This window comes from Podarcis liolepis (genome assembly GCF_965112155.1).
Source record: "Podarcis liolepis genome assembly, chromosome: 1".
NCBI lineage: Eukaryota > Metazoa > Chordata > Lepidosauria > Squamata > Lacertidae > Podarcis > Podarcis liolepis.
In genome coordinates, this window is record NC_139554.1 from 66,646,173 (window position 1) to 66,673,492 (window position 27,320).

The 27,320-nt window shown below is 43.1% G+C and overlaps 1 protein-coding gene across 9 annotated transcripts in view; it reads left to right on the forward strand.

Moving 5' to 3' along the window:
- The first annotated feature begins 8,004 nt into the window (after nucleotides 1-8,004).
- The window catches only part of PPFIBP2 (PPFIA binding protein 2), a 110,489-nt gene continuing 91,173 nt past the window's right edge, over nucleotides 8,005-27,320 (forward strand). For 2 of the 9 annotated variants that reach the window (XM_083463281.1, XM_083463286.1), the window contains exon 1: nucleotides 8,005-8,152. The gene's annotated coding sequence lies outside the window, so the exon portion shown is untranslated. Of the gene's footprint in view, nucleotides 8,153-23,064; nucleotides 23,362-27,320 lie in introns of those variants that run through there. The other 7 variants (XM_083463288.1, XM_083463291.1, XM_083463270.1 and 4 more) reach the window with 4 other exon arrangements.

The window sequence follows — 27,320 nt, forward strand, 5'->3', positions numbered from 1 at the left end:
GTGAGGAGAGGGGTGTGTGAACATGTACATAAAATAAAATAAAATATCTAAAGCATGTTGCATTGTTAAATATTTTTACTCCTCTGCAATTGGCACAGTGGACATTAGATGGCAGCAAATCATTGCCTTTGCTCGTCTTCCTCCAGAAGCAGTTTCAAAGCAGTCATAGAGCATGTTCAGACTGTTAAAAACCTGTTGTTTTTAGTGAAGTATTATTTCAGAAAATCCTGGCATCTTCCCTCAAAAATATACTTCAAGAGAGGTTGTTCCCATGGGCATAGCCAGGATTTTCGTTAGGGGGGGTAGGCTTTTGTTGGGGGGGCAGGCTTTTGTTGCAGGGGAGGCAGAACCTCAGATTTATATTGATTTTGATTGATTTAGGCATTCCCTCCCCCCCCCCCGGCTACGTAAGTTGTATTGGTACAACTTGTTCCCCAGTAAAACTGCAGTATTTATTACTGGGTAAATGCAGTGTCCCAGCACCTGGCTCTGTAGGACGGCAGTTACTCAAGTGTAACGGGCACCTTTTGGATAGTGCCTGTGACTTGACTAATAATGTCTGACACAAATTCTTCCCACGTGTGTGTGGAGGAATTGCATTGTAGAAGTAGAAATCCTCCATCACCTCATGTACTTCATGAATATCTGAAAAGAGATCCTGTGTAGACAGCTGTGTCTTTTTTCTTTTCTTTTCCAAAATAGAAGGCTTTAGCACTGTTTTAGAATGAATTCCATACAAAGCCATTATCATTTACGATATTGTTGTCAACATACCTTAAGAAAATGACAGAATGAATGGCAACGGCAATTAACTAGCAGCAAAATTTAGCTGCTGAAAGACTTAATAAATTAATTCCAGAAACTAAAACCCAGGAAAGAATAATTTTTTAAAAGGTAGAAAGGGAAATACTTTGGTGGGGTGATTCAAGAGGAGAGATACTGTTTCTCTGTTCCTGTCTGTCTGTTCCCCATCTACCTCACCCTACCCCACAACTCTTCTTGGAAAACTGAACTTCCTATTCTTTTTTAAAATGCACCCCATTGTTATTGGGGGGAAACAGACATCTAATACGGACAGAAGTTTCTTTGTGACATTAGCATGTCTCCACTGTGGCCGAACTGAAACAAATAATTCTTTGTGACTGTGAAAAGGATTCTCAGCACGATCAATTAGCCAAGAGACCAGGACAGCTGGGAGAGCACAAGGTCCAAGAACAGCTGAGCCTTTAATCTGCAGTGACCAAAAGTGCCATGCTTGGGTATGTGTTAAATAGCACGCTTATTTCGCCACTGTGCTTGGACTTGTAGATGTCAGCTGTTTATGGTGGGCTGAGAAACAGAATACACTGTTAATGCACTATTGAGGTCATGTGGGTCTCTGACAATGTATTAAGAGAGTTACAGGAGAAACTTCCACTCACATTCTAAATTCTTCAGAGCTCTGATATTCACATTTGACTGGGGCAGGAGTCTTTGGGGAAAGACAAGCGCAAGTTGGGAGAATGCCATTTCACTCATGTCTTGCATATGGAATTTGGCTCCTTCAATAAGAGCTCGTCAGCATGGACTTATTTCCTCTGCTTCTGGATATTTCATGGAGCCAATGATGAATTGTAGATAATATATGGGAAGGAGTGAGTCTGTTGTCTGACCAAAGCTGCATTTGAAGAGGTGACCAACATTGCTAATAATGCATTGTTGGAGATCTGGGCGACCAACTTCCTGTTAACTCAAAAGAGTTCTTCAGAATGCAAGCTTTGGCTGTTTGCTAAGAAGATATTCTAGCACAACCAGAAATAATTACCAATGGCTCACAATAATGAATGTGCACTCCAACAGGTGAGAGGTTTCAGAGGGGCAGCATCCCCTTCGGAAGGCGATCACTGAAGATTTATTGGTGTTTTGTTACATTTTGCACTTATTCTACAAAGATACAGGTTGACCATAGGTGAAGGTACAGGATGAAACACCCCAACAGCCCCCCATATCAAGTCTTCTAGGGAAGACTACCAATACTTTCAGAGGCCCCTGGCCCGGCCCGGCCCTGTCCTTTTTTTTAAGCTTCAGAGCTCCCAATCTTTCCTTCTTAATTTCTTCCTTAAAGAGAAACCTGGATTGCCCCATCCTTTAGAGAGAAGGAAAGTGCCCCCCCCCCACTTCCAGAGCAGTCTGTTTGCTCACTGTCTAGTCATTGTGAGACAGCTATTGACATCTTCCTTGCAAAGCTTCCCAAAGTAACCCAGACCAATTCCCCAAATTATAACAATATGAATATTCAGAATTCAATGCACTTCCTGACAGGGGAGAAAAACGGCAGAACCAAACACAAATCCATTAGACACACTCTCTCTCTTGTCCAGTGGTAGATTTACGTATAAGCTAAATAAGCTATAGCTTAGGGCCCCGCTCTCTTGGGGGCCCCCAAAAAAAAATTAAAGGAAAAAAAACTTGGATGTACATTTCCAAAATATAAGATAAAAAACAAATAAAATAAAAACTACATACAGCAACAGTGTTTTGTGTTGTGTAGGCTCTTATTTGTTATGTGCAAATTACTTTAGATACCTATTAGGTCCATAAATTACCATATAGGATATATTCAACACAAAAAACAGTGACAATTTGTTGTTGACAAAGGACAGCTGGACATATAAAGGGCCCCATTACCTTCAGTAGCTTAGGGCCTCATCTGGCCCTGCTCTTGTCATACACATAGTTGAGAAATATCAATGGGGAGAAAGGTGGGATGCAATTTTAAAACACCCCCACACAGGCTGCAATCCTAGCCTCATTTAACTGGAAGAAAGCCTCCATTGAGTTCCAATATGACTTACTTCTGAGTAGACAAGGTTGGATTGCATGAGATAGACTACAAACATTTTTTAATCATTCAGTTGGGACTGGAGATGATCTTAAAAGCAAGCTATAGACCCTATGTGGGGAATCTTTGACCTTCAAGATGTTGCTGAGATACAACTACCATCAGCACCAGATGATGGCTAGGAACATACAGTACTATAATGCTACTATGTTTCTGTGTCACCTGCATACTGACAGCATCCAACACCTATTTCCCTGATGACCACACCCATGGGCTTCATATTTATGTTGAATAGCACTGGGGTCAGAATAGAGCCCTGTGGGAGCACCCAAAGCAACCGCCATGGGATTGAACATGTGTTGCCCAATGCCATCCTCCAGAACCAGCTCTCTAGCCAGGATCAGAATCAACTTCACACCAGACCTCCCCCTCCCAACCTAAAGATCAAGTCCAGTAAAATGTCATGGTCAATGATATCAAAAACCATTGAAGTCCAGGAGAAACAACTGGGTCCCACTCTCTTTGTCTAGCTCCCAGAGAAGGTCATCCATCAGGACAACCAAGCCAATTTGGGCCCCAAAATAAAACCAGACTGAAATGGGTCTAGATAATCAGCGTTCTCCAAGCACATATGCAGCTGACTTGCCACAACTCCATTCTCTCAAGCCCCTTGCCCTCAAAGGGGGAGATTTGCAACCAGATGATAGTTGTCAAGTATCGCTGGATTCAAACAGAGGTTTTGAGCAGCTGCCGCACCACTGCCTCTATCAGAGTGTTAAGGACTGCCCCCCCCCATTGATGCAACAATATGTTAATCATCTAACATTTCGGTGGTACCAAAATGCAATGCTCCGTGCTAATATAGAAAAGGTTAATTATGGGATTGCAATAAATATAATTTCAGTTCATTAAAAAGCAACAACCTATTTTTGCCACCTTTTAATTACGCTGCACAAGTACATTATAACTAATTGCGCTTATTATGACTACTTAAACTCTGCTTGCTATAAATCCCAAACGAACACAGTCACATTCAAGAACACCAAGAAGGCTCAGGAAGCAGGTGTTGTTTTGGTCTCAATGTTGAAGATGTGCAGATATCACACACACTCAGTCACCTGTATAGGTGACGAAACACAAGATAACAGAAGCTGTTGTCAGGCTCCAGATCAGCACTCAAGAGACCTGCTCAGCAAACCCTTTGGGCTTGTTATGTCTCACTATGTGACATGCTATCCTAAAAACCAGATAAGCAGGAGCGAAAGATGTATTATCAGCTTGAAAACTTGGTCTACTTTAAAAATAAAATAAAATTATCCAGGACACAGCTTTAGAATGGGGACCCATTCTAAATTTCATGGATTTGCTTTATGTTTTTTAAACATCAGTGTACACCTGTCACTCATTTATGCAGACTCATTCATTTGAAAGTAGATTGGCTGGAGGAGAAGCCCAGAGAAAGCTTTGTTTTCCCCCAGGAGGCAGTTCTTTATGTCTACCTTCCCCTTCAGGGGCTGTTTCCTATCTCCATCTCTGATTCTGTGCTTATTTCCTTAGACATGCATTGGCTGCATTTGGACAGAACTCATTTGAGCTGGGACAAACTGCGGTTAGCTGGCCTGAACAGGTCACCTGTAATATTTTATGATCCTGACTTGCTCTGGTAAAAGTTTAGCTGCATTTCCTATTAACAGAAAGCAACAGTTGTTGAAAATGGAAGTCGATGCTTCTGATCTCACAGCCATGCTGAAGGGGGAACAGGCTTGTGCATGTAACACTAGACGAGCACTAACTCCAAATCATGCCACTGTCTGCAGCCCATGGGATGAGATTTGCTGGGAGTACTGAGCATCATGCCTTGAACTTCAGATAGCACACATTTCACTCGTCTGCATGACCCTGGCATGCTAATCACACCCCCGTTTTTGCATCTTCCTCAGCCCAGGTGGAATGCAGCAGGGAGATTTCACACAAGCAAACTGAGGGGAGGGTTGCCAAAACATGTGCCCTCAAAACACTAACATGCTATGGATTAGTGGTGAATGGCAAAAGCGCATATCTGACCTCCCAGCAGGTGAATCACAGCTTCTTACTGGGAGAGGAAAAGTGGCAGAAAGTGTGGTGCAATGCAAATGCACCAGGAGATGCACCAGATTGGTTTTGCTGGTGCATCTGCAGTGCGCTTTGCCCTCCCAGAGTCCACAACAGTGATTCACCTGCCAGGAGGCCAGGTATGCACCTCCTCTCGACCATGCCATCCGCTACTGCTATGGCTAAGTGCAGTAGAGAGTAACAGGATCTCCTTTTCTTTGCAATGACTCCTTATCCACCACAAATGAGCATGGATATTAATTACTGTTTTCCTTCCTCATAATACCAGAACCTAGGCTCATCTAATGAAGCTGTAAATGGCGAGAGATTTAAGATAGACAATGGCCAACTATGAGAGCAAAAGTCCTCTGTGCAAATGGAAGTGGCACAGAGCCACCATCTCTCCAGTAGTCTTTCATAGCCTCGTTTTCCATGAACTTCTAAGTTGCCATCTGAGTTGGTGGCCATCACCGCCTCTTGTGACAGAGAAATGTACTAGAACTAGAAATGGTGCTACCACCATTTTGCTGCGTTGCACAATCTCTTACTTTTGTGCTGGTTTTAATGGTATTATGAAGTAGATCTTTCAAATGCTTTCAAATCAAATTTGATTTATGTTTTGGTGTGTGTATTATAACGCCACTTTAGGAAGAGCGTGGCTTGAAAAGCAGGTTACAAATCTGTTAACTAAATCAATAAATGTACTCTGTGAAGAAGTACAGTGGTACCTCAGGTTACATACGCTTCAGGTTACATACGCTTCAGGTTACATACGCTTCAGGTTACACACTCCGCTAACCCAGAAATAGTGCTTCAGGTTAAGAACTTTGTTTCAGGATGAGAACAGAAATCGTGCCCTGGCGGTGAAGCAGCAGCAGGAGGCCCCATTAGCTAAAGTGGTGCTTCAGGTTAAGAACAGTTTCAGGTTAAGTATGGACCTCCAGAATGAATTAAGTACTTAACCTGAGGTACCACTGTACTTCCTTTTGCAGGAAGGAGGATGCTGGGTGACATAAGCCTTTGATCTGATCCAAAAGGACCCTTCTTATGTTCTGAAAAGTCCCACTGTGGTCAGTGGGACTTACTCATAAGAAGCTGTGCATAGGATTGCATCCTTAGTTTGCTCACCACCACCCAGTTTCTGGTATCTCTTCCCTTAAGGAAGCAAACTGGCTTTGCTTTTAACCACAAAAACGTAGGCAGTAATTCTTTTTGAAAAAAAATCCTGAAAGTGGAGGTTCTTATGATTTCAGCAGTTAGGATTTTAAAAACAACGTATAATGGAAAAAACCCACAATACAATTAAGGGAATTGGCAACATCCTGTACATTTAACTAGTCAATGGAACTGTGCAATTGTATGTTAAATGGAAATACATATATTGTGACTTCCGTGGAATCCCATGAATTTCACAGACACACTGTTGAGCAGATTAGCAGGTCTAGACTCCTTGGGGATTTATGTACTTTAAGGTTCTCTCTCTAATCCAATTTAGAGGTAATGATCATTGAAATCAGTGGCATTTATTTCTGAATAATCATGGCTCACATTAGGCTGCAGTTCTATACACACTTACTTAGAAGTAAGTTTTACTGAGTTCCTTACTCCCATGTAACCATACATAACAAGGAAAAGTACCTCAGGTTAAGAACTTAATTCGTTCTGGAGGTCCATTCTTAACCTGCAACTGTTCTTAACCTCAAGCACCACTTTTTAGCTAATGGGGCCTCCCGCCACCACCACGCGATTTCTGTTCTCATCTTGAAGCAAAGTTCTTAACCCAAGGTACTATTTCTGGGTTAGCAGAGTCTGTAACCTGAAGTGTCTGTAAACTGAAGCGTCTGTAACCCGAGGTACCACTGTATGTTTATTTGGACTGTACATTCAACTGAAATTAATGTGACTCCCATATAAGTATGGAAGAAATAGGATGAAAATAGCACAGAAGGAAAAATATCCCCAGCTTCAGTTTTTCTTATTGCAGGGCTATAGTATACGGATGGGGAACCAGTCAGTGAAGACATCAAGGATGATGGGAGCTGGAGTCCAATGACGTCTGAATAGAAACAAGTCCCACCATCCCTGGCGCTGACAATGATGGAAAAATAAAGGAGAATTCCTGGATGCCCAAATCCAAGTCTGGGGCAAGTACTCAATGGTGAGAGAACTCCAGTCTACATGAACTCAGCTTGTAGAGAGGTTTGAGCTGGTGACTCCAGTTTGGCTGCACAGTTCTTAAAGCCACTCTTTTGAGTTCCTATACCAATAAATTTAGGAACTTTCACTTTGTAACTAAGCTAAGGTTTACTGCCTGTGCAATCATTCTGAAACACATGAATCTGGCCTTTGGGGGAATTTGTAAGTACAATCATTTTTAACCTTACCATATGTGTGCTCTTTTCCTATGCTGGGGAGAAGAAGGAAACTTGGGAAAGAAACTGTTTCAGGGGGGCTTTTGGAACTCACGGTGGGGCATATTCTAAAGGTCCAACGGCCTCTATTTCCACGCTTTACTTTGCTGCCTATGTTGTGACTTTACATATCTGCTGGGGATTCCTTCACCAAGGAGAACTTGCCCCAACCTTGGCCTCCAGGAATTCTTCCTTCTATATTTTGTCCCTTCAACCAACAAATAGTAAGTGAGCTAGATATGCTTTTTTAAAGTCAGTTTCCAAGTTCTGATGAGTTTTAACCCCAGCAACCTCAAGATGGCCGCAGGTGTCCCCCCCCTTCTGTAGTGGAGGCGTCACTGCACCTGCTGGCATTCTCCCTTCCATGGACCCCCCTCCCCCTTGCAAGGCCCCTTTACTCAGAACTAAGCCCCACTGAAACCATTGGGACTGACTCCCGAGTAAGCGTACAGAACCCCTCTAACCAGCAGGCTAAGCTTGCTGCTGCACGCAGGAGCCCAGAAGCAGCAGCCCGAGGCTCGAGCCCCATAACTGCGGTCCGCGCGTCTCCCTCCGCCCCGGAGCAAGGTCGGCGGGACTCCCCCTCGCCCGGGACCCGCGTCCCGGCGCCACGCTCCTCTCCGAGTGGGGAATCACGTGGGGACCCTCGCGGCCGTCTGGCCCCGTCTCGGGAGCCAATTGGTGCGCGTGCCGCGAGGGGGCTTGGAGGCGCCTAGGAGCCCGAGCGCGCGCAGCAGGGACGCGGCTGCTTAAAAGAGCTGCGCGGAGAGAAAGGCAGCCGCGCGTTCTTCCGCGGCAGCGGGAGCGCCGCCGGACCTCACCCGGCAAGGTTAGTCGCGTCGCGCCCTCCTTTTGGACCAGAAACCGCCGTCGAGCTCTCTGCCTGCCGCGGGCGGGCGGGGGGGGGGGCTTTGCAAGCGAGTCCCTTGGGGTGGGGGACTGGGGAGATGGAGTCTTCTGTCGCTGCTTCCTCAGGTGTGTTGCATAGGCTTGTTTCACTGGCCGCCTAACTTTCTTTCGCAAACTTAGAGCGTAGCTTCTTTTCTCTCTTTTTTTTTTGCGGGGGAGGTGAGGTAGTTATTAAACTATGGAACTCGCTGCCACAGCATGTCGCGACAGCCACTAACCTGGATGGCTTTTAAAAGAGGAGGATGAGACAAATTGGTGAAGGTGGAGGCTATTAGCCGTGATGGCTCTGCCCTGCCTTCGTGGCCAGAGGCAATAACGCTGCTTGAAACCACAGGAGGTGGGGGGGGGGGAGTGTTCTGGTGCTCAGGTTTCCCACCTGGTTGGCCACTGTGAGAACAGGACGCTGGACTGGATGAGCCACTGACCTGATCCGGCAGGCTCTTCTCATGTTCTTGGGTCTGCGATGGGGGGAGGGGGGCCCTCTTTGCTTCTTCCTAATGGGTTGTGCTGCTCAGCACATTTTTAAAAGAAGTAAATTTCCATTGAAAACAGAGTATCTTATTTCTGAATGTCTTGGGGTTTTTTAAAACAACTTGCAGTGCGATACTAATTGTGCTTTTACTTTGGAGCAAATTCCATTATTTCCAGTTAGACTCAAGAGTGCAATCCCATATTCAGAAGTTCGCCCTGCTGAGTCCAATTCCCAAGTACTTGGGGATCCAATCCTGCACGTACTGACTTGGAAGTTCCATTTTCTGAGGGGGGAAATGCCTGGGATCAGACTGCAGTTTCGGAGTTAGCGTTTTAAGATTGCAGCCTCACTGGAATGTAAGGTCCTGAGATAAGCACTACATTTATTAAAGGGAAATGTCCTGGGAGGTGCTTTGTACCAGGGCACACTATGTACCCAGCACTGTCTCTGGCTGGCAACCGTTCTTCAAAATCTCTGAGCAGACAACCTTCGCATCACCTGTGATCTTTTCTTTCAACTCGAGGTGCCAAGGGTAGAAGTTGACTTTCTGCATGCAAGCACAGTACTGTGATCCTCCCCTTCCTTAGTCTTTGGAAACATTTGCCCTTAATTCTGACTGTGTGGGACAGTGAAGGGAGGCATGCTTTGCACATGCTCAGAGGCACATGGAGTGAGCAGAGCTGGGCCTGCTGCCCCTCCCCAGTCTTCACTCTGGTGAAGGTGTGAATAGAGCCTACCTTACATACAAGCTGCTTTCTTATAGACCCTCTCAATGAGATTGGGTCTATCTCCTATAGGAGATGGGGTTTCTGGTCATTTATCCAGAGCAGGAATAGCCAATATGGTGTATTCCAGATGTTGTATACTACAACTCCCGTGATCTGTGACCACTGCCCATTGTGACTAGGGCTGATGGGAGTTGTAGTGCTAAAAATCTGGAGGACATCATGTTGACTACCTCTGAGCCAGAGCTGGCTCTGTTCTCACCTTTAGCAGACTACGTGCATGTAGTGGATGTGGACAGCAGGGACAGTTTTTGCATGCACTCTCTCTCTCTCTCTCTCTCTCTCTCTCTCTCACACACACACACACACACACACACACACGGTATCTTAACTTGACTAGGCCATATTATGCCTTCTCCAAGCAGCTGGTTCTTGGACTTGAGGTATGATGCTATTCAGAAGTAAATCCTGCTGTTTTCCATGAGGCTTGTAAGTGTGCAGTCTTTTGTAAACCGCTTTGAGGTGTATAAATAAATTAAAGGTTCTAATCTTGAATTCCATTCATCCCCATCTATAATATAATCCCAGCAGTATGCTCCTTATGGCTGCAATCTTGTACTTGCTTACCTGAGAGGAAGCTTTACTGAACTCAGTTGAACCTACTTCTGGGTAGGCAGGCTGCCAGGTAAATGCCTCTGCGTTTAAAAAATAAATAAATTGTATTTTTTGTATTAAACTGTCAGTCTTTTGCATAGGTAAGAATGCACTCTTACCCTCTGTGTTAGTCTACTCTATACTTTCAAGCATATCACACTAGGAGCTGTGGGCCTGCATCATCCTGGGATATGTGTGTGATGAGCTGAATTATTATTATTATTATTATTATTATTATTATTATTATTATTATTATACCATCCTATACCTGGTGGTATATAAAACCACAAAATACATAATCAAAATGCACTAGCTGCCTGAGCACATCAATCTTTGACAGGTATCTTATGCAGACACAACTTAAGGCTTGAGTTTGACAGAAGCTGATGAGCGTTTGAAACTAGTCACTTTGAGCCTTTGTCTTTTTTTGGGTCATCCATTGCAAATGGGTTCAGAGTTGTCAAGAAGTCAAAGCATTGCAACAAAATCAGCTGCACAAGCTGGAAGTATGTTTTACATTTAATTGCTTTCTTCCCAGTACATGTGCTTGGTCTCTTGGACTTAATGTGGATTTAGCCCAGTCCTCTCTATGTTCACCTTGAAGTAAATCCCACTGTGTCTTAGCATGGCTTATACATACTGGAATAAGGGTAACCAGGAGTTGTGTTTGAGTAGCTATTGAGTTTCACTCTTGGGGGAATATAGCAGGGTTCCTGGATTACACAAAGCTTTTCTTTATATTGTTGGCTAACACAGTTCAAAAATATTTGGATGTCCTATAATGGTTAACAGGCAACTTCAAGTCCTACAAATGGCTTTTGATTTCTAGGGTAAAAAGTGTTGTCTCTTCTTTTGGAACACAAGGCAATAGATACCAATGGTATGAATTAAATGGCAACATGGAAGTTTGGCTGAAGCATGGATGACTAGAAATGGGAACCATATACAGTGGTACCTCGGGTTACATACGCTTCAGGTTACATACGCTTCAGGTTACAGACTCCGCTAACCCAGAAATAGTGCTTCAGATTAAGAACTTTGCTTCAGGATGAGAACAGAAATCGTGCTCCAGCGGCGCGGCAGCAGCAGGAGGCCCCATTAGCTAAAGTGGTGCTTCAGGTTAAGAACAGTTTCAGGTTAAGTACAAACCTCCGGAACGAATTAAGTACTTAACCCGAGGTACCACTGTATTCTGCAATGCACTCTTGGGGTCTTGTAAAGTTGATGTCTTTTAAACATTTGCCGTCTTTTTGGGGTTTATTATTTCTCTTACCCAAAGCATATTACTTTGATCTCACAAGTTTTGTGTCTTACTGCTTTGTTGTAAGATAGTAGCTTTATAGCAGCTGAGAAATGCAGATTTAAGTGTCACTGATAGTTTATTTACAATGATGAGAGTGGCCATCTCCTATACTTGAGATGTGACACTCTGCGCAAATGGAAAACGTTGCTATGAGACAGAAGCATTGTTACTCCAAAAATATTCTCTGGAGTCTGTGGTTCCATAAAGGACCAATTGAGAGCCACTGAAATCAGGGGGACTTCCTAATAAGTAAACACGACTGCAAAACTATCCCCACCTCCTGCGAGCGAGCCTCACTGAATTCAATGACTTACTTCTGAGTAGACCAGGTTAAGATTGCTGGGTAAGTCAGTGCATTTTCTGGTGCGGATGGGTATGCATTTCTACTGAAAGTTTGGTATTGCAATGAAATGGTGACTCCAGCTCCCATAAGCCACAGCAAGCAAGGCCACTGGTCAGGCATGATGGAAGTTGGAGCCAAACAACACCTAGAGGGCCAGAGTTTAGCCACCACTGCGCGATATTGATACATGATAAAATCAGAAGTTGTTGTCACTAAATTGTCACTTCTGACATTCTTGAGGCTGGAAAATATACCTGGAGCTAGACTGAATAGGCACATTAAAATATTCTCTTAGCACTTAAAATTTCAGAGGGTGGTGTGTATGTCGGCCCCAAACAATTGGTATCATGTTGTTATCAATTAAGAATTTTATATATTTTCCCATCTCTTCTAACAAAATGGGGAAGCCACACTTGCCCTGTGTTTTTTTTTGGGGGGGGGCGTTCGACTCACCTTCAGAATGAAGCAGGAAGCTACTGATTTGCCACCCATCCCCCTTTTATTTTATTTTTTTAAAAGAAGCATACTTCTCAGATGAAATAGAGGTTTTTTGAAACATCAGTCTGCTCTGCTGTTTTCCAAAGAAACTCCTAATTGCACTTCTAATTGATGTTGTGGATTGCAATTTGGTTGTAATATATCTGAAGAGACTAGAATTTTGTGTTGTGGTCAAGAGAATCATATTCCACATTTTTGAAAGATGACTTCTGCATCCCTTGAGGTAAAGTCTGCTGGAAAAATTATAACTGTTGGTTTTTGCTGTATTGATAGTACATAAAGCTGAGGAGGCAAATACTGACATTCTAGATTGCATGAGGTGAAGTCTATTTACAGGGAAAGTGCTTTTCACCATAGTTTGGTTCTGGAAATGGAAGTTGTAGAGCAGTGCAAGATCTAGGCTTAAGACCAAACTCATTAAAGATATTGCACAAGATTAGTATTAGAGGCGGTTTTTATCACAGTAGCCTTACTGAGGTCAACAAAACTGTGCATAGAATTGCTTTGAAGTGGACTGTTGCGTTTTCAGATGTTGATAATACTCTGTAATTCTCAGTCATGTAACAGGATTTGTGGATCAAGGACCCTTGAAGTGGGTTTTGTTTTTTTTTTTTAAAGTGCTTAATTGAAACCACGTCATGAAGTGTTTGTGCTTTCTACCTAATCTGTAGCTAACTAGTTAATACAATTTGCCTTAAAATCCCTGGCCCAACAGTGCTGTTGGGAAGGTTACAGTACTGGTGCTTTTGTTTTTCTCATTAGCCAGACTTTGGCTCCTGAATTATATTGTGGTCACTGGACAGTGTGAATGGAAATAGGATTGAAAGTAGTCCCTAATCTGTCAATGCATGGTGCACCAGCTCACTTTGGGCCTTTCCCGTAGATCGGTTTCTATCACAACAAATGTATGTATGTTTCTGAGTTGCGCAGAATCCAGGTTTTTCTTCTTCCCCTGTAAGAAAGCACTTCTGTTTAGGCGACGTCTCCTATTCCTAGCATTCAGACAGCCATCTATTGTCGCTGGGGGAAATGCATTCCTTTCCTCAGCTGGTGGGACCATTCTCATTGGGAGTGCTGCCTGAAATGACACTATTGGAAGACGCTTGTAATTGGCGACATAAGAGCCACCACAACTTCTCCTCCACTAATGCTGCCCTCATCCTATCCCATGTTGGTGTTCCCCAATGCTTGGTCTGCATGGGAATTGAAGTGGAGACTGAGAATTGCCAATGCAATTCTGGGCTGCATCAATAGGAGTATAGCATCTAGATCAAGGGAAGTAATAGTGCCACTGTATTCTGCTCTGGTCAGACCTCACCTGGAGTACTGTGTCCAGTTCTGGGCACCACAGTTCAAGAAGGACACTGACAAACTGGAACGTGTCCAGAGGAGGGCAACCAAAATGGTCAAAGGTCTGGAAACGATGCCTTATGAGGAACGGCTAAGGGAGCTGGGCATGTTTAGCCTGGAGAAGAGGAGGTTAAGGGGTGATATGATAGCCATGTTCAAATATATAAAAGGATGTCATATAGAGGAGGGAGAAAGGTTGTTTTCTGCTGCTCCAGAGAAGCGGACACGGAGCAATGGATCCAAACTACAAGAAAGAAGATTTTACCTAAACATTAGGAAGAACTTCCTGACAGTAAGAGCTGCTCGACAGTGGAATTTGCTGCCAAGGAGTGTGGTGGAGTCTCCTTCTTTGGAGGTCTTTAAGCAGAGGCTTGACAACCATATGTCAGGAGTGCTCTGATGGTGTTTCCTGCTTGGCAGGGGGTTGGACTCGATGGCCCTTGTGGTCTATTCCAACTCTATGATTCTAAGTCCTGTGGAAAATGTCAGCATAATTTCAGCTCCAGTGTGGGTTCACTCCATACAGAATGAATGTGTGTGATCCAGTCTTTCTTTAAAACATTTCAAATGAAAATTCCTAGGGCAATTAAAAACTCAGCTCAGGAAGCACAACTACGGTAATCAGTAAAACAGTTTGCAACTGTTAAAGATAGTGCTAAAACCAAAACACACCAGATGTTAAAAGGCTGGGAAAATATTTGCTGAGTGCTGAAAAGTTGTTGGCGTAGGTACCAGGTGAGTTTTCCTAGAGAGGGATTTCACAAGCAGGCAGCACAACCAGAAAAGCCCTCTCTTCTGTTGCCATCCACTACATTTCACATGAGTAGTTTAAGGCAGCCATTGCTGACCTGGTACTGATGATTTGGCTGCAACTCCATCAGCCTCAGCCATTGCAGTTGGTTTAAGAAAAAGGAGTAGCAGCACCTTCTTCCTATTCAGTGTAGCTTCAAGTATCTTGCCAGCTTCTCTACCTCTCTTCCTCATCCCCCCCTCATTCTACCTTTACATGTTATCATGCTCATGTATTCTGCCTTACAGCTGAAAAAAACCAGGAAGGGATATTTGATGCTGGAAGAGATGGATGCATTATTGAAGCATGGGCATAGTCAAGGGGGGCAAGGGGACAGGGGGCCCCCAGATCAAGTAAAAATACTTAACAAACTGAGGTTCTGCCCCCCACCCCGGCATAAATCCTGGCTATGCCCATGTTTTGGAGCATGACCAGACCTCTTCACCCCACCCAGTTGCTGCAGATATCAACCCTCCTGAAAACAGTTTTCTTGGGCATAGCAAATGGGTAGAATGTGTCAGAGGTGCCAAATGTGTCAAGCATTCTCCCGGTGTGGTCTGGGATGTTCATGGAGGTTGCCCCAGTCATGTCTGCCATGGTCCAGAGGTGATGAAAATACCATTTGTTTCGCCACGCAGAAGAATTGGGGAAGCAGCCCTCTGAATTAGATATGCACAAAGAAGCCTGATGGACATGGCTTTGTGCATTACTGGAGTTCATTGCGGATTCCACTTTGCCCAAGTCTGGAGTGGACTGTAGAAGCCAAAGTGGTATGGAACCATTCTGCTCTCCACCCAAACTTTGCATATCTTGCCAAAACTAGCAGTGCTGGATTTAGGGCACAGGACATTAAGCCGAGGGGGTGCATGATGATGATGATGATGATGATGATAATAATAATAATAATAATAATACCAATACCATATTATCCTGAAACTAGGAGCCCAGCGATTTTGGCAAGATTTTAAATTCAGATTGCATCATTGCATACCATACTCGTTGGCTTTGGCAGTAACTAGTTCTTGCCTACACATGGCATTATTTTAATGTTGTAGACATAGATCTTCAATATTAATAGGGAATGATTCATCTACACTAATTATGCCTTTATACAACCCACTGGAGTGTGTGTGTTTGTGTGCCCGAGTTTTTCTTGGATTTTTTTTTAAGCTAAAAACTGATTAATCTTGAGGCTTTAGTTATTTTGATTACCCATGGTCAGCTGAGCTCTGAATGCAGAATGAATCTGCCTGTAGATTCTGAGGAGTTTCTGTGATGGCATTTGCTCAGTTTACTCTCCTAATTGCATTATTTAGGAACCTTCAAGGAAGTGGTGCATTTCTTTAGTTTGCTGAGGGGGTGGAGTTGGTGTGTGGGTGTGTGTAACTGAGCATCCTTGGTTGCAAAGTTGCTAGTTCTCAGATGGGTGTCTGTATCTCTAATTTCTAATATGCAAAGCATATGTTTGAACCTAAAGCTGTGTTAGTGCAATAACCACGCTAAATGATAACATATGCTTAGGAATCTGTAATCAGCATACTCTCAGCTGACTCATTGCACTAAGACTTTTTGATGAATTATACTAATGGTAAATTGTCAACTAAAGCTTTCTAATGGTACCTCTTCCCAGAAATTATATGAAGCAAATCAGGTTTGTTGAAGAGATAAGAGACTGGCATTAAGGGAAGATCTTGGAAACATTAACTTGTACCTTTTGAAGCATTGTACATTAGCAAATGAGATGCACATTGAGAGCTAAATAGTGTTCTTTCCTAGATGAGTTTCCCTCATTATCCAATGTAGATTTGCAGTTTGGTTGTTTTGACTTCATTGAAATCTGGATTTGATGTTAATTGGTCTGATTAATTATCTTTCAATGTAATCAGTGCAAGTCCAAGGCTGATTTGCATAGCCATTAATCCTGTTTAGAAAGAGAAAGTGCAGGGCTCACTGAATATAAATGGCAAGTATGCACAACATAAAGTGTGCATCCATTATACCTGAAATGTGCTGTTACACGCTTTACACACCTCATGTCTTCACAGAAATGAAAGCTACAAATAGTATGTTCAAATACTTCACATCTTCTGATATTTGTTGCTAAAGTTTATATTTGTACTGTCAAAATTTCAAAGACACTGAGATCTTGGAGTACTTAAAATGGCCAGATTATCATTCTTTTTTTGGGGGGGGGGGCACCACTCCTCTTTAGAAGACTAAATGTTGAAAGAAGGATTTATACAAATCAGCAAGAATACTGAAATCTAGAATGAATATAAATTAGATCAAGGAAAGTTCATTCAATTCAATACTTTCTCTTAATATAGTTATGGTTGGTATCTGACTAAGCTACGCTCAGAGTAGACTAGTTGAAACAGAGTCACAGAATCAGCGTTGGACGGCACCATGAGGGTTATCAAGTCCAACCTCCTGCAATGCAGGAATTTTTTTGCCCAACGTGGGGCTCAAACCCATAACCCTGAAATTTATAGTCACATGCTCTACCGACTGAGCTATCTCTCTGAGTTAGTCATAACTAGCTTGCACGCTCCTTAAGTTAGAGGGGACTGACCTTTTTGGGCCTGTGGTCGTATTTGTAAACCAGGGAAAACTGCAATGGGCATGACATGCACGCTGCAACTTTCCTCTCCCTAGCAATAATACCCATTGAAATTGCCTCTGTACAAAATTGGAGGGGGGGGAGTGTTCTGTTGGTTAAGGATGCATAATTTCCTTGGGGGAAAAGACCTTGGGAGAACTAAGAAGGCTTTTGCAAGCAGCTACGTGGCTGTGGATGCTGTTAGCAAGCCATATAAATTGTTTCAGTATGGTATACGTAAAGGGATTCCACAGTTTGATAAACTCGGCAGTAGTGCTTAAGGTCTGTAAAGTACAGTTGTAGTAACTTTATCCATAAGCTTCATGCCACATCCTTGGATTGTGAGTAATCTTTCCGGCCTGTGGTATAATTTTATACAACAAATAATTGGGATACTACTATTATTATTACCACTGCTGCTACTACTACTACAATCTGCACCATTTTTCTTTCAATTCAGTGATGTAACCATTCATCTAAGGGGCATATCAGTTACCTCAGGAAGAATGTGATCTCAACGTGCCATTTCCTTAGATAACAGTCAGGTGTGGCAGATGAGAGAGAGCTATGCTTAACCTCTTCCATGTCTACCATGAGGCCACCTCTCCCTTGGCCTCACTTCTGGTGCTGGAGTTCAGTTTGCAGGGGCACCTGTATAATGACAGGTACATTCTCAGGAAAATATCAGTGGGTGGGGAAACAGTTAATGGTATTCACTGACTCACTCTGGAAAATACCCTCATGGTCACATTAGCCTTAGGAGGGAAATAATAGAATTTGGAATCCTTTGTTTTCCTTGTGTAGGTTGGCCCCAACCATCTTGTACAATTTCAGCTTAGAAGCTATTCGTGTAAGTTGGTGGAAGAGATGTCATTGGCTGACACTGGTATAAACAGAAATGCATGCCACATCGCCTCTTTCTAAAGAAGCAATGAATTGAAAGAATTAATACTAATTGGAATGCGTGCCAAGACTGACAACTATATCCACTCTGTTCCTAGCCTTCAAAGTGACATTACAAAGTACTCCACAAATAAATAATAACTATATTTTCGTCCATTTCATTCACATATTTGGGACATTTGCCAGCCTTTGAGACTTGCAGGCGTCATTATTCATGAATTGCTGTGTTGTGGGAAGAAGCTTGCCACGGCGGGTTTGTATGGGTATTAATGGCCATTTATAGCTTGACACTGGTTCACTTTCATGAAATCAGATGTACAGAACATCTTCTTTTGTTTGCCTTAAACCATAAGGAATCTCCAAACTTTCGACCTCTGTCTCTCCTGCCATATAATATGTGAGTTAAAGTCTGCCCTATTTCATGGAAACCGTTGTAACAGTCAATGAAGTGTGACACATTTATGTCGTGCTTTTCACTAAGTGTTGCAATTTGTTGTTGCTTCAAGAAAATAAGAACATAATACTAAACTGTTAAGCTGGTCAAAATGTGCCTTAAGAACCAGATGCATCACTTCCCAGCTAATTCAATTAAGTAGAGAGAGGGGCCATTGTATACATTGTGGCAACTTGTTATCTTCCCCTCCCCTCTCTGCCCATGCTAGGACCAAAGGAACTTGTGAGGTAAAGGCTTGTTTGGCATAAGAAGAGTTTCTAGGGGACATAAACCAAGAGAAGAAAAGATAATCGGTCAAGTAAGCATTGGCCGTGAACAACTGCAGGGAATGAAAGGGGCAAAATGTACAGCTAGTTCCTGGGTTTCCCAGAAGACTTCCTTGGACTGGTTCATAAACAGAAATTTTGGTAGAGAAAAGAGGGGAAAGGTGTTGCTGATGAAGAACGCTGTCTTCAGTTTATTGAATTCATTCATATATATAATTTTTAAAGAGAGATGTTTACAGACTTAAGAGACACAAGGAAAGGGGAGTAGAGGAGAAAGGTAAGGAGTGGATGTCCTTACCAAGGATGCCAAAACAGAGGGGCTGAGTTGTAAACAGGCATTTATATTCAGTTAGGGCCACAAGCACACCAACGTGCCCTGCAAGCCTTGTTTACTGGCTGGTGACAGAGGCCAGACTGTACTTCCTTCAGCTTCAGGAACAACTGTTAGTTGGCATGGAGTGTTCTTTCTGGCAGGGAGGGGAGAAACTCACTGCCTGCTGCTGCTCCTTCCTTCCCTGGTGGATGGGGCTGGCCTGGCCTTCCCCTTGCCATGATGGCCTTCCAGGTGGCTGGGGGTGCAGCCTCCAAGAATGACTCTCAGCACTTTGAAATGGTCTTATGGGTGATGTGCTGTCCTTGTGGATTAAAGACACCAAAATGTTGCTATACTTTTACAAAGTGATGTTTCTGAGCAGCTAGAGACTCCCCACCCCCCAATGAAAGGGCCACACGTCTTCTATATAAGAAGTAGATCAGTCTCCATAATAAAGGATTGAGTTGCAGCTGGATAATATTTTGTATAAGAATTTTCCCTCTACAATTAAGGACCCTCTTACAATTAAGTAAGCAACTTGCATTTTGAATGATGGGACTGGCTTTTTGTTTCTGTTATTCTCCCTTTTTCTCTCTGTGTGTGTCACAGGTGAGTATGGTGATGATTTTTAAATGTTTGCTTTCCAAATCTGTCTTTTAGAGCACAACTTCAGTCTTTCATAATTTTGACCGTTTCAAAGGAGTGTTGAAGGTTCTGCCTTTATCTCATGTTAATGTACCTTCAATAATTTTTGCTGAAGTAATAATTCTTAAAGATCTGCCCCTGGATCATTATTCTCCATTTCCTTCACAAATGATAGATGAAAGATCAGATAGTTTTTTTGGTTTTTTTAAGGAAATGATTCAAACTGGTGTTCTGCCTGAAATCAAGAATAGATAATCAAATACTTCCTGACAGTAGTTTTGGGTACATCGTGGGCAATGGAAGGAAGAGATTCTCAGATTTATCTCTGGTGCTTCTTCTCTGTTGCAGTATCGTGATGGGTGTAACACATTTTCTAGGTTGTCGTCATGCTACTATTATAGAATCATAGAATCTTTTATGCTGCAGTCTGTAGTGTAATATGGATTATAAAGGTAAAGGGACCCCTGACCATTAGGTCCAGTTGTGACCGACTCTGGGGTTGCGGCGCTCATCTTGCTTTATTGGCCGAGGGAGCCGGCGTACAGCTTCCGGGTCATGTGGCCAGCATGACTAAGCCGCTTCTGGCGAACAGAGCAGCGCACGGAAACGCCGTTTACCTTCCCGCCTCAGCGGTACCTATTTATCTACTTGCACTTTGTGCTTTCGAACTGCTAGGTTGGCAGGAGCAGGGACCGAGCAACGGGAGCTCACCCCGTCGCGGGGATTCGAACCGCCGACCTTCTGAACTGCAAGTCCTAGGCTCAGTGGTTTAACCCACAGCGCCACCCACATCCCTAATATGAATTATACTTGTCCCCAAAATGCAGAAAGCTATGAATGTAGATCTGGATCCCAAAGGGGCTTTGCAGCCCCTTCTCTAGTCTAGCGCCATTGTTTTATTTTTGCTTAATTAAAACAAAATTGTTAAAATGTCTAAGTTATACGCAAGTCAACATTTTTTGGGTTTTTAGAAGGTCCTTGGGCAGTGGGAAGAGGCGTAGCTCAGTGTTAAGAGCAAAATATCCCAGGTTCAAGCCTGCCTTCTGCAGGCAGTGCTAGGAAAGACTCCAGTCACTGGGAAATACTCCAGAGATTCACTGGCAGTTGGTGAACACTCACCTTCCCCACCCTCTGATCCCTGATGCTGTTGGACTACAGCTGTCATCATCCCCTGAGCACTTACTGGGGATGATGGGCATTGTAGTCCAACAACACCTGAGGACTCAAGGTTAGGGAAGCCTGGTGTAGACTGAGCTAGATGGAGCAATGGTCTGACTCGGTGTAAGACAGCTATCATTCTCTGATATAGATGCATATATTTTGTTCACACAATGTGTTAAGTCACCTTCCTGACTTGGAACGAGGATACCTGAAGGACTGCTCATCTTTACATGTGCTTGCAGATACACTAAGATCTTCCTTATTCCTTACATTGCTCTTTTATGTTGTGGTGGCTTAATGTTCTCATTTTGACCGTCTTGATTTATTGTAAATTTAACTTTTTGTAGGCCTCTGGGGGGGGGGTTGCACGATGGAGCCCTGCAGCAGCTGCTACTTAAATCTTTTTTATTATTTACTTAAGGGAGAGGAACGGTGTTGAAAGCATAGGTGGAATTCAGCACAGTGCTAAGTGGGGTATGTGGCCAGGGAACAAAGTTCCCTTTCTCCCCCCACCCCACCTGACATCACCTAAACCTGTTTTGTGGGTTTCCACAGCCTTCCAGAGCAGAGGTTGTGGGGCAGTTGGGGAGACAGGTTGTGCGAGCACAACTTAGTTGAATCTTGCCCCAAATGTTTAACCCCCATTGTGTTTAGTTTGGGCCTTATTAAAGGTCCTGACTAGCGCTCTTCAAGCAAACAAACGAAGAAATCATGTAACTAAAATTTGTTGTTTACTTCATCTACAGTATGGTTGGTGCTGTTGATCCTAATATATATGTGTTTTGCTTTTATTGGTGTGCATTGTATATATTAAAGTGTATCAATATCTCCTGCGTGCATAACACAGTGGAAGATCTCCAGTGGCTAAGAACTTCAGGCATGTCAGGCATGCTGTTGATAAACTGCTCTATATATAAACAAAAGCATTCCAGTGTTTCGCATGTCATGACATCTGATATGACAGACTATTTGCGTCGCCCTCAACACTTCATGATTTTTTCAGGCGCTTCTCTTCATGCACCCTTCCTGGCTTTCCTGTGGATCTGATCCTGCACCATGGGAGAAACCAAGACTCTCTCCCGCCCCACTGAATGGGACAAAGTGGCCCTTTAGCAGACTTAAACTTTGTGCAGGGTTTAGGCAAATGTATCTGTAACTCTTCCATGCATGTTGAGACACTGTTATTGAAGGCATGTCATTTGAATCTTCTCTCTTTGGGAACTGTAGTTTCTGAAGTACAAACAGGCGACTGCTTGGTGATATCGGCTTGAGAAATAATTTCGATTTGCTTTCTTTGCGAAACAATAGCTTCTTGGCACCTAAAGTTTAATCCTGAAATATTACTGATGGAGCTGCTGGCAAGAGAAGAAGAAGAAGAGTTTGGATTTGATATCCCGCCTTTCACTCCCCTTCAGGAGTCTTAAAGCGGCTAACATTCTCCTTTCCCTTCCCCACAACAAACACTCTGTGAAGTGAGTGGGGCTGAGAGACTTCAAAGAAGTGTGACTGGCCCAAGTTCACCCAGCAGCTGCAGGTGGAGGAGCGGAGATGCGAACCCGGTTCCCCAGATTATGAGACTACCGCTCTTAACCACTACACCACACTGGCTCTTGGTTGCATTTTAAAAGCCATCTTTAGGCTGCCTTCTGTCTAATACTTTCTGTAATAAGATTCTTGCTACATTTTTTTCTAAAGCACTTACATTTCTCTCTCCACGAGGACAGATCTTTTGATATTCTGCTGGGATTCTTCCTGGAAGGGGGAAGGGGGAAGCGGCACCTGGTTTGTTTTCTTCCACTTGAGATGCCGAGACAACAAGTTTTTTTTTTTCTAATTGGAAAGCTCTCATATTAGAAGGTGACAGCCAGGTGGCTGCTGAACTCCCAGGTCTGATGGTATCGCTGCAAACATACAATACACAGATGCATAATTAATACATGGGTAGTGTGCATGTTTGCTAGGACCATCAAAAGGTTTACAGGCTTCCCCTTTCTCAACAATGTGCAAGCTTTCTCATGTCAGTAATAATTTTACGAGGTCTGTGACTGTATAATGCTCTTTGCATCATGTAAGTGATAAGATGGGTAAACATACTATTGCTTGTTCGCTGCTAATGCATGAGGAAGCCAAATGCCTTCAGAACCAGTTTTTTAAAAAACCGTTGGGGTTGGAGGGAAGCAGTGCCAAACAGTTGTATAATTTTAGAAAGGTAGGTTTCTCGTGGAGGATGAACGCATTTGTTTAGGCATTCTGTCATTTTGAAATCTTGGCATTTCAAGGAACCTATCAGTCACATCTCCCCACCTCCTTCCTTCTACTGTGTCCTCTTCCCATACTGTATGTTGCATGTAGCTGGGCAAATGGTACTCTGTGGAACCGGCAGCTGATCGTTCTGACAGGTCTCCTTAGTGGGAAAGCTGTTGAGTGATTATGATAAAATGGATCACAGTGTTTTGTTTGTGGGCTGGGCTTTGAATTATTGTAAGCATTTCATGTGTGGGTTGGGCTTTTATTACAAGCATGCGGCTTAGGGGTGGTGGTTGTGAATGAAAACTGTCGTCGTTTGCTTTGCACCGAAGCTGTGATTAGTAGCAATGAGATTTCTCTTGGGCAAGAGCCCAAGTGAGCTTCCCTCCCTTGGTAACTGGTAAAGGTAAGTTTTTTTGTGGCAGGTTTCATATGCTTTTATGGGTTTAATCAGCTTTGTATTGTAATAAATGTGTTAAGGTGTCACTTTTGCTTCAAAAGGCCAGTTTAGTTACTACTCTGCAAATTGAATAGGAAAAGTTTCCTTTCCCTCTCCTCCTAGAATTGGGTTAAAATTACCCTCAAACTATGTTTCATCTTCTGCAGATTTCTTCCTTTTTCTCTAACAATTGATGTGTTGACTCTGCCCTTTGATATTTTGTGTGTGTGTTGCCAGATGGGAGTAAAAACTGTATTTAAATTTATTTTTGGTAGTGACGAGAGTGAGTGCTCAGGGATGGCCAATCAAACCTCTGCTTTTCTATGAGGTCATGAGGTAGCTTTAGGCATTGCTACTGCTCCATGAGCATCAGTCCCCCATTTGTAAGATGGGGATAATAATTATATGCCTCCTATAGAGCTGTTGTAAGCATCAATGGTCATAAGGCATGCAAAGTGTTCTAAAAGTTCTCAGTGGTCTAGTTTTCATTACTATCTTGATGGTTTACGTTTCATGTCACACAGATCGTTACTTAGATCTCAGACAATGTTGGAAAGCAGGCAAGGTCTCAGTTCAGTTGTGTGGGCTTTCAGGCTCCTCTGACAAAATGCAGATGTTCTTTTCTTAGACAGGTACAGATAGATGCATTTGTGTGTGTTCGTTGCTGAAAGATTAGCGATCCCCCCCACCCCCCACTGATAGATCCAATTCTGATGCCGGTGGATTGATAGCATGTTTTAGTGAAGAACACACAGGAGAGGCATGTGTTGAGTTAAAAACTTCGACTTGAAGAAGGCAAATTGAAGGGAGTGTCTGGGAAAAACTGACTCGCCTAAAGCTGTGGTAACAGGTATGACTAGAAAAAGATGCCGAGCCAGTAATATTACCTTATTAATCTGGAGCCGAATGCACAGTACTCTTGGTTGCATTTTAAAAGAGTTATATCTGCTTCTAGGTTTTCAGTTAAATTCAAAAGGATGAGGTGATTCTCCCCTCTCCTCTTTATTGGGGGAAGAAATATTGGCTTCAAAACACATCTGCTTGCACTGTTCTGAGTGAGGTAAATGTATGACATGGGTTCTGAAAAGCAGAGGGTGCAGCAGGTGAACTGTGTGCTACATTGGCTGCATGGGGTTTTTCTTCTGACTATAGCTGCTGACTATGCGGATTGGAGGCTTGTGTGCCCCATCACAAGCCACTCCAAAACAGGTTTTAAGGCATCGAAAGAAATCCTGCCTCCTCCGCCCTGCCAAACAACACGATAATTTGCATGCCCTTACACAACCACAGTGGCAACCTCTTTTTGCATATTGGCTTTTATTTATGTGGTCTTCATAAATAGCACCGTTGTGGATCACTAAAATCAATCGCTTCATTAGAGTGTGGTGCTGATAACACCAGGGTTGCAGCTTTGACCTCCATATGGGACAGCTGCAGATTTCTGCATTGCAGGGAGTTGGACTAGATCAGGGATAGTCAACCTTCTTATACCTACTGCCCACTAATGCATCTTTCTTGATGGTAAAATTTCCTTACCGCCCACCAGTGCTCGATGGAAGGAGGATTCAGCGCAGAACCCCCTACCGCCCACCTAGAATCCTGAAACGCCCACTAGTGGGCGGTAGGGACCAGCTTGACAACCCCTGGACTAGATAGTCCTAAGGGTCTCTTCCAATTCTATGGTTCATGCAACTGTGGTGAGCTTGTGGTCTTGTTGAGATATGTGGGGGGGGGCTTCTGCTTGGTTTTTTGTACCCCTTTCTCCCACCCATGTGGCAAGTAGCTGCAGCCCCTTAGTTCATGTAGCAAACAGCTTCCTTCCAGCACCACCTGATTTTTGGAATGTATGCTGCACACTTTCGTCCTATGAGCTCATGGGAAACACTGCTGGGAAATGATTTCTAGGTATAGCACAAAGATTTCCAAATGTAAATTGCATGTGACCAGTGCAAAGAGGATGTTGCTGTTGAGGCTACCACAGATGTTTGTGCACATAATAATAATATTTGCGCCAGCCACTCTGGGCAGCTTCCAGCAAATTAAAACACCAAACACAGTAAAACACCACACATTTACAAAACTTCCCTACAAAAGACTGCTTTCAGATATGTTCTTTCCTCTCCCTCACTGATTTTGAATTCCTTTTATTTTACAAGCACAGCAATGGCTAGCATGATGTTAGCATCATTTATAAGCATGTCATATGTGCTAGGTGCTGTACAGAAAGGTGTTGTTGTTTTTAACTAGATTCACAGTCTAAAAACATCTGAATTGTGCTCAGCTTCAACCAATGTCCTGGCAATATTAAATTAAATATTAAATAAATTAAAGCAAGGGAAACTCTTTGTTTCTCATCACTTTGCAATTAAATAACCTGATCTTAAATGCTTACTCAGTGCTTCAGAAGTGTATGACAAAAAGTTCTGAGACAACACAAAAAATATTCCGTCTTGTTTTCTTGTTCTTCTAAAGTTTAGGAATCCCGAAACTACATAAGGTTGAAAAAGTTACAAGCTGCTTTTTCACTCCGCAGAGACAGGTGATAGTTTTCCCAATCCATTCATCTGCCCCACATGTTGGGATTTTGAAACACTGTCTCCTTCTAGTCATTAACCGCTGGGTTTTCTAGCATTCGGGTTCTTTCTCTAGGCAATATGAAGTTGCTACATATCCCATGGAAAGTAATTGTTAACAAGCTGCAGCAGGAACACCCTTTGCATAACTAACTTTCCTACAGGGGAAACTTATCTGCATTAATTGGAAAGGTGGATCCTTGCAGGCACTATGCAGTTCTGCCCAAATAAACAGGTTTCATTCAGATTAATATTCTTTGAGGAATGTAAAACTGAGACATGTTTTGTCATAGCAAGCTTGAAAAGTGATGATTTCTGGTCTCTGAAGTGTGTTTCTGAGCACAGTTCAAACTCTAAGCACTGCTTGTTACCAATTAAACCCTATATGATTTGGATCTAGGATACCTGAACTCCCATGACTCTGCCAACCAGTTAGGATCTTCTGGAAGGTCTCTCATTTGGGTCCTGTGTGGAAGCAAACTTAGGCTAGAACCCTTCAGCTGCGCTTCTAGATTTTTATATGAAAGGATTCCTTCCCTACTTAATCACAAGAGCCTCTTCCCCATATGAAGTGGTATAGCCCAAATCGGATCCTTCCTCAATGAGAACTAGTCAACTGTTACTATTTTAAAAAGATTATGATTCTGCCATTCCCAAATGAGCTTGGGGTGCAGAGTCGATTTTATAGGCACTGGAAATAGGCTGTGATGCTGCTAGCATCTAGGTAACTCTAATTTTGGAGATTCTGAACATGGCTTCAGTGTTTAGGTAAAGTTGTTCCTGTCAGGCCACCCAATTAAGGGCAATCTTGTTGCATCAAACCCAAACCTCAAACCCAAATGGTTCTGCATTTTAGCAATCTGAATCAGCATAGGGTGCTGGGGGGGGGGTTGGTTTCATGAAATAATGGATAATCGGGGAGGGATGGTCTACTTTTTCTAAGACTGTTTTGGTATTTCTGGCTATCGGTTACTATGCCTAGCAAGGGAGTCAGCTAGAATGGTAAAGAAAAAGCGATTTGTATGTGTTGTTTTCCCTGTTTATATTTACAATGCTTTAAACTCAAGCGCTTCTTTGTGTCTAGATCCAGCCAAGAAATGTGGGGAGCTCCTTTTTGGATAAATCCCTGGAGAGAATGCAACATAAATGCGTAGATTCTAGATGAGGAGAACTAAACCCACAAACCAGTGACCGGAATCAATATAGGATAGCTTCCTGTGTTCCCATGTTAGAGTAGACATGGGAGTTTTCTGACTGATAATGAAGTGTTCAGGAGCATTTAGGAAAAGCCTTACATAAGCATCATTTCTTAAATGAGTATAGATTGCTTCTTGATGAAGAGGAAGGGAAGAA